Below are 8756 nucleotides of genomic sequence, written 5' to 3' on the forward strand. Positions count from 1 at the left end.
GTTTCTTGTTGGTACTGAAGAGGGGAAGATCTATAAGGTAAGAATGGCTCCTTTGTCCCTTGTTTTACATCCCCTGACCCACGCTTGTCTTTCTGGTTCATCATCTGAGCTGTTTGCACAGGCAGCAAAAAAGTACAACTTCAGAGGCTCGTCCTGCCCTCAGATCACTGTGGTGAGCCTGACAGAAGCACAGAGCCCCATAGGGTCACAGGGAGCTCTCTGCACAGACCCAATTAAAGCATTATTTTGCAGAAACGTTTTTCATGCAAACTGTGTCCCAGAATGCTTTGCAGATTGCAGCTGTGCAAGTGAGGCACAAACCATGATCAGAGCAGAAGTTAAAAGGCATCGATCATCTGTCCTTACGACTGGTGGGGAAATGGCAGAAAAAAATCTCATCTCTTTTCCTTTTTAGGCCTGTTGTGAGCAGTGAAACAAATGATTTTTTTTTTTTCCTGCAGATTAATGTCCCCAAACCCTCCCTTTCCACAATTACATCCCAACTCCTTTCTCATTGCCCTCCTATCTCCATTTTCTCACTGCCTCCTCTTATCCTTCCTCTCTCTTACCACCTCGATGCTGTATGAACTCAATGACTATGTCCCACCTCTATGCTGTAGCCCTCCTCCTGTTTGGTGCCTTCCTGCAGCCCAGTGCCAAATAGCTCCAGCCATGTGGTGAGGACAGGGGGTGAGATTTGATCGCCTTTCCCTGATAGGGGCATTGTCCAGATGTTTGCATTCTGCAGCCATCCGTTCTTATGAAATGCATAAGGCTTTAATGTTACCAAGTCCTCTGTGCAGCCAAGTTTGGCTAAAATTGCTGGTGAGGTCAAAAATTGTTTGAGATGAGAGAAACGGACAACAGGAGACAGACATTTTTCTTAAGAAAACAAGATAAAAATAGGAAGTTTTGATCTCTGCTATGTTTAGCTCTGAAAATTAAGCTTGTTACTGTTTGTGTTACTCATATAACTTTTGTTTGGCTTGCATTCCTCCAAGCTGGCTTTTTGGCTTTGTTAACATCATAGTCACTGCCCTTCAGAGGTAGTAATGGACCATCACTTGGAGGCTGGGATGCAGAGCAGAGCCATCCAGCCATCCCTTGAGGATGCTGCAAGCTCCCTGTGTGTTTCCTGCAAAATGGAAACAAAACAGAGAAAAAAAATCCAAATGGATTTGTATTCTGAAATGAATCTCAGTCATGTAGGCAAAACAAATAACAAACAAGTATTCCTTCCAGAGGGATGATGAAGAAAATTTGTTCCTCTTCCAGTTAATATCTGGGGAAGGTTTCTTTTGACAAGACAGATGCAGAAGGGAGCTGGGAGCAGTGGGGTGCTGAGCTGATGGGTAATGGACAGTGGTGTAGGTGCACTGGCTTTCCATTGATGCTTTCAAAGTACAAAGCGTCTGTTCGTTTACAGGCAGATGTTCTGAGCTGGCTGATTGCCCACAGTAGTTGGTACCCTGGGTATCTGTCACGGGTTACTTAGATTTACCTATGCCCGTGACAGGGGAAGCCACCCCGTGGGCCCCCACCCCCTCGGGGCCCGGAAAGGAGGGGGAAAAGGGGAGTGGGATAAAACAGCGACAGTCTAAGGAGGAAAAACTTATTTTACTAAATATGATATCGAAATACAAGATAACACAATATAATATAATTGAGGCTAACAAATCGAACGAAACAGAGAGAGAGAGAGTCTCCGAAAACCGAGAGGCCTACTGTGAACTTTAGGCGACACGGCTGGAACGCTTCCCACTCTCCGAGAAGTTCGAGAGAAGAAGGAGGGCACTCCAGCCTGGGAACGAGATTATACAGCGTCCTGGTCCCGTGACTTATTGTTACCCCTGTTGTTCTCTGGGATATGTAGTCTTCTTCTGTGGACTGCACATTCAATAGAAGTATCCATACTTTACATGATGTTATGATGTGGAATACTGATAGCAAAATTACAAAATTACAAAACCATGACATTCCACCCCTTATTCTACATTATTACATCATGGTTAATATATATACATATATATATACACGTATGTAAAATTGTGATAGCTAAATAGTAGAATTGCATGTAACATAACTAAATGTACAACTATAATAACTAAAATACACTACACATGCAAACATATATATATAGATAGATACATAATACATACATAAAATATATATAGATACATAAAATATATAGATACAAAAATTATGCACTCCCCCAGCATCAAATTCCCTTGTGGCACACATTGAACATCCCCATCCTTCTGCATTACCCACCAAGTGCACCCAGGTCCCTGAGCAAAGACAGTTCCACGGATAGGTTTGCCCTTTCCAGAAGCTGGAAGGACCCAAACAGCTTTTCCCAACATGTTCTTTACATGTACAACAGGGACCTTATCTCCTTCTATAGTGTGTAGGGGGCTAGATTGACTAGGACCATCACGATTGACAGATCCTCTAGTATTGACCAACCAAGTGGCTTCTGCCAGATTCTTCTCCCAGTGCTTAAATGTTCCACCACCCATTGCTTTCAACATAGTTTTCAACAACCCATTATATCGTTCAATTTTACCAGAAGCTGGTGCATGGTAGGGAATATGATAAATCCACTCAATGCCATGATCTTTGGCCCAAGTATTTATAAGAGAATTTTTGAAATGTGTCCCATTATCAGATTCAATTCTTTCTGGGGTGCCATGTCGCCACAGGACTTGTTTCTCAAGACCTAATATGGTGTTTCGAGCAGTTGCATGGGGTACTGCGTATGTTTCAAGCCACCCAGTGGTTGCCTCTACCATAGTGAGTACATAACACTTACCACTGCGAGATCGTGGCAAGGTGATATAATCAACCTGCCACGCCTCCCCATATTTATACTTTTGCCATCGCCCTTCCTCCCAGAGAGGTTTCATCCTTCTGGCTTGTTTAATTATGGCACATGTTTCACAATCATGAATAATCTGCGCAATAGCGTCCATGGTTAAGTCCACCCCTCGGTCTCTGGCCCACTTATATGTTGCGTCTCTTCCTTGATGGCCTGAGGTCTCATGAGCCCATCGAGCTAGAAATAATTTGCCCTTATTCTGCCAATTCAAGTTGATTTGAGCCACCTCAATTCTGGCAGCTTTATCTACCTGATGGTTGTTTTGTTGTTCTTCAGTAGCCCGACTTTTGGGCACATGTGCATCCACGTGACGCACCTTTACAACCATATTCTTTGTTCGGGCAGCAATGTCCTTCCATAGTTCAGCGGCCCAAACAGATTTACCCCTCCGTTGCCAGTTATTTTGTTCCCACCACTGTAACCACCCCCATAAGGCATTTGCCACCATCCATGAGTCAGTATAAAGATACAGCATTGGCCACCTCTCCCGTTCAGCAACATCTAAGGCCAGCTGGACAGCTTTTACCTCTGCGAACTGACTTGATTCTCCCTTACCTTCAGTGGCCTCTGCAACCTGTCGTGTGGGGCTCCACACAGCAGCTTTCCTTTTGCAATGCTTCCCTACAATGTGACATGATCCGTCTGTGAATAGGGCATATTTCTTTTCATTTTCTGGTAATTCGTTGTATGGTGGGGCCTCTTTAGCATGTGATACCTCTTCTGCTGGTGATGTTCCAAACTTTTTATCTTCAGGCCAGTCCATGATTACCTCTAGGATTCCTGGACGATTGAGGTTTCCCATTTGCGCTCGCTGTGTAATCAGCGTAATCCACTTGCTCCAGGTGACATCGGTAGCATGATGGGTGGAGGGAACCTGTCCTTTGAACATCCAGTTCAGCACTGGCAGTCGAGGTGCCAAAAGGAGCTGTGTTTCAGTCCCGACTACTTCGGAAGCAGCCCGAACCCCCTCATACGCGGCTAAGATCTCCTTCTCAGTTGGAGTGTAGCACTCTTCAGACCCCTTATATGATCGACTCCAGAATCCCAGGGGTCGGCCTCGGGTCTCTCCTGAGGCTCTTTGCCACAAACTCCAAGTGGGGCCTTTCTCTCCAGCAGCAGTGTAGAGGATGTTCTTTACATCCTGTCCAGTCCGTACTGGCCCCAGGGCTACAGCACGGGCTATCTCTTGTTTAATCTGTTCAAAAGCCTGCTGCTGCTCAGGGCCCCATGCAAAATCATTCTTCTTCCGCGTTACCTGATAAAGGGGGCTTACAATGAGGCTGTAGTTTGGAATGTGCATCCTCCAAAAGCCTACTGCACCCAGGAAAGATTGTGTCTCTTTCTTGCTAGTTGGTGGAGACATGGCAGTGATTTTGTCGATCACATCCGCTGGGATGTGACGACGTCCATCCTGCCACTTTATACCTAAGAACTGAATTTCCTGGGCAGGTCCTTTTACTTTGCTTCGCTTAATAGCAAAGCCAGCTTGTAGAAGAATCCGGATTATCTGCTCTCCTTTTGTGAAAACTTCTGCTGCTGTATCGCCCCACACAACAATGTCATCATGTACTGCAGGTGTTCAGGAGCACCACCCTGTTCCAGTACAGTTTGGACCAACCCATGGCAAATGGTTGGGCTGTGTTTCCACCCCTGGGGCAAACGGTTCCAAGTATACTGAATGCCCCTCCAGGTGAAGGCAAACTGTGGCTTGCATTCTGCGGCCAAAGGAATAGAAAAGAAGGCATTGGCAATGTCAATGGTGGCATACCATTTGGCTGCTTTTGACTCCAGCTCGTACTGGAGTTCCAACATGTCCGGCACAGCAGCGCTCAATGGGGGTGTGACCTCATTCAGGCCACGGTAGTCTACTGTCAGCCTCCATTCTCCACTGGCTTTACGCACTGGCCATATGGGACTGTTAAAAGGTGAGTGAGTTTTACTGATCACTCCCTGATTCTCCAACTGGCGAATCAAATCATGAATGGGGAGCAAGGAATCCCTGTTGGTGCGATACTGCCGTCTGTGCACTGTCTTTGTAGCAATCGGTACCTGCTGCTCTTTTACTCGTAGCAGCCCCACAACAGACGGGTCCTCTGACAGGCCAGGCAAAACAGACAGCTGCTTAATGTTGTCCATGTCTACAGCAGCTATCCCAAAGGCCCATCGATACCCCTTAGGATCCTTGAAATGCCCCCTTCTGAGGTAATCAATACCCAGTATACATGGAGCCCCTGGGCCAGTCACAATAGGATGTTTTTGCCAGTCTTTGCCAGTGAGGCTTATTTCAGCCTCCAGCACAGTCAATTCTTGAGAGCCCCCAGTCACTCCAGAAATATGGATTGATTCTGTCCCTTCATGACTGGAGGGCATTAGGGTGCACTGTGCACCGGTATCCACCAGTGCCTTATACTCCTGTGGTTCTGATGTGCCAGGCCATCGAATCCACACAGTCCAATAAACTCTATTATCCCTTTCCCTCCCCTGACTGAGGGCAGGGCCCCTCTATTGGTTACCTGTGATGACTGGAGCAACTCCACTGGTGGTTGGTATGTCTAGCAGTTCTTTCACCCGTGCTCGTAGTGCAGAAGTAGGCTGATCATGCCACTTCCTCATGTCTTCTCCACGGTCACGTAGGTAGCGCCACATGGAAACACGCGGTGCAATCGTACTGTTGTTCTTTGCTCGAGCTGGGAAGCGTGTGCGTTTAACAGCTGAGACTTTTGATGATGCAGGTGGGGAGTAGGACTGGACTAGTTTGATCAGATCCTTCATTAGACCTGGTGGCCCGTACGAGGATTGACCTTCATCAGTTGTTTCTGATACTATTACAGGATCATTACAATTAGTTGATGGAAACAATTTCTTGCACATTTCATCTACTCGGTTTTCTAGCCGTGAGATGGCAGAAACTGCGGCATGCAGTTGGGGGAGCTGCTGATCGATGGTTTGAAGCATTGTAATCAGCTCAACAACTCGGGGCCATCTGTCCACGAATCCTTTAGATCCTGATACCAATGACTGTGCAATTCTCTCTGGTGCTGTACTTGTGATTTTCTGCCACATGTCAGGATCGGCCCTCACTCTCTCAGGGTCAAGTTCGCTTGGATCAGGGCTGTACAACATTTTCGCCATGGCCAATTCCCTCAGGTGCTGAATACCTTTTTGGACGGTATTCCAACTATCAAATTTAGGCTTCAAAGCATCCTTATAGGGGTACCTTTCTCTCACGGCTTCTAACAGCCGCAACCAGAGAGTGGCAGCTCCATCCGAACATCTGCTAATCCCTCTGTCGATACCTGCATCTTGGGCAATGCTTCCTAGTTGGCGAGCTTCATTACCATCTAGAGACAAGCTGTTGGCCCCGTTGTCCCAGCAGCGAAGCAACCAAGCAAGGATACCTTCATCTTGACGCCGTGTGAACTCCTTTCTTGAGCCTTGGATTTCAGTCAGCTTCAGAGGTCGACAATAGGTGATTTCCTCCTCATCATCAGTCTCTTCTTCATGCCTCTTGGTTTTTGCCTTTGCTTTTTTCGGTACTGCTCCATGCCCGGCACCTGGGTCTTCTGCTGCCCCCCCCTGTGCTTCTCCTTCTTTTCGTTCTAGACGCATGGACACCCGTTTCCATTTCTTGCCTTCCACAGGGGCAACTGATATTGCTACTGATGCCTCCTGTGACTGATCAGAATTAACTTGGGCTTGAATCTCAGATCGGAAACTCTCTCTCTCCAGAATAGTATGATACAAAGCACGGTATGCATAAGCCAAACCCCACATAAGGTTTACCTCCTTAGATCTCTGACCCAAATACTCACTTAATTTCTTAGGGTCCCTTAGGTGTTCAAGAGTGAAATCCCATGACACTGCGGGTCCCCATGCTTCTAAGACTTTTCCTAAACCTTTCCATATTCCCTGCCAGTCATCATTCTCTGGTTCTGGAGGAGACTTCCGCATAGAACGAATGCATAGGAACATATATGCATGCATTGATAGTGATAACATGAATGCAAGTATGAACCCTATCTCAGTTATTGAAAAGCGTGTGGAAATCTGAGAGTACAACCTAAATAAAAAGGGTTTTTTTAGCCTGTACAATGAATTAAACATGGTGGTGTTTGTAAAATTGCCTGTTCCATCTGGGATGCAAGTATTTGTAAAATTGCCTGTTCCATCTGGGATGCAAGTGTTTGTAAGATTCACAATTCCATCTGAGGTGTAGATGCCAAAATTCTGACCATACCACATCTCGTAAAAGTACCAGGCAGGTGTCTCCATCAGTATCCACCTTATTAGGCTATATATCTGCACAATTCCACAACACCAAATTATGGTGTTAATAGTTGACCAATACTTTAAGAAGATCATAATTGCTTTCAATCCCTTAAACAGAGCAACTGGGATGAAGAGTGGATTCATAGCTGGCAGGCTCTGTAAAAGTCAGAGCTAGCTAGCTTTGCTCTAAGGGAGAAAGAAATCCCTTTGTTTTCTACACAAAAGTTAGATAGCAATGCTGAGAATGTGCAGCAGCCCTTAATGTTGACAATTTGTCTGGTATTTCAAGGTCACGTTCTCAGTGAGCAGCTACGGAAAGATAACACTCCCAACACTCCTGTAACTAAGCTCTTTAAGAGCAAAGAGAGAGTTGTTCTAAAAGCTAAAAAGCTCTATGCCCGCATTCTCCACCAAAAATCTGTCACGGGTTACTTAGATTTACCTATGCCCGTGACAGGGGAAGCCACCCCACGCCCCCCCCCCCGGGGCCTGGAAAGGAGGGGGAAAAGGGGAGTGGGATAAAACAGCGACAATCTAAGGAGGAAAAACTTATTTTACTAAATATGATATCGAAATACAAGATAACACAATATAATATAATTAAGGCTAACAAAATCGAACGAAACAGAGAGAGAGAGTCTCCGAAAACCGAGAGGCCTACTGTGAACTCTAGGCGACACGGCTGGAACGCTTCCCACTCTCCGAGAAGTTCAAGAGAAGAAGGAGGGCACTCCAGCCTGGGAACGAGATTATATAGAGTCCTGGTCCCGTGACTTATTGTTACTCCTGTTGTTCTCTGGGATATGTAGTCTTCTTCTGTGGACTGCACATTCAACAGAAGTATACATACTTGACATGATGTTATGATGTGGAATACTGATAGCAAAATTACAAAATTACAAAACCATGACATATGGGATAATAGTCCAGGACTGAGGATGTATTATAAATAAAGCAGACCACAAGAGGAAGAAAAAAAAGATTACGGAGGTATTATAAATTTTAAAACCAATGTTTTTAAAATAGATTCTGTTACATATCCCAAAAAAAGCTTAATCAAGAACTGAGAACACATTTAGTTAAAACCCATCTTGGTATAATAGTAAAGAGAAGGTGATAATTAGAGCATAGAGGACAGTGAATCATAACACTGATGAAGAATCTATGCAATAGATGGATTGTCAAGAGGTGGATTTCACTTCTTTTAGTCTGTTTCCTTTTTGCCAGTACTAATTGTTTACTAGAGATTCTGACAGATACGAGTAAACAGTGGTAGAGGCCATTTACCTAATCATGATCAAGATATTCTGAGGTGAAAAATGCATAGGTTAATTCTCTGTGAACAAAAGAAAAAGGGGAAAAAGGGTATCAGCCAAAGTAATGTAGGAATTAGATGTGGGAAGCTAAGAAAGTAACTGAAAATTCATGGCAATTGCTACTAAAGACAGTAAAAAAGAATTCAATGCAATGACTGGAAAAGAAAAAGCTATTCTTCTTATGACGTCTGATCAGAAATGTAACCTAAAACCCAAGGAGTTCTTTCTGAGAAGAGCCGCCTGAAGCCTGGTGTACTTCACAATTAAGTTCTGCCTTGGATTAAATAAGTTTT

This window comes from Coturnix japonica, unplaced genomic scaffold, assembly GCF_054131305.1.
Source record: "Coturnix japonica strain WE unplaced genomic scaffold, WE-NBRP24 Scf045, whole genome shotgun sequence".
NCBI lineage: Eukaryota > Metazoa > Chordata > Aves > Galliformes > Phasianidae > Coturnix > Coturnix japonica.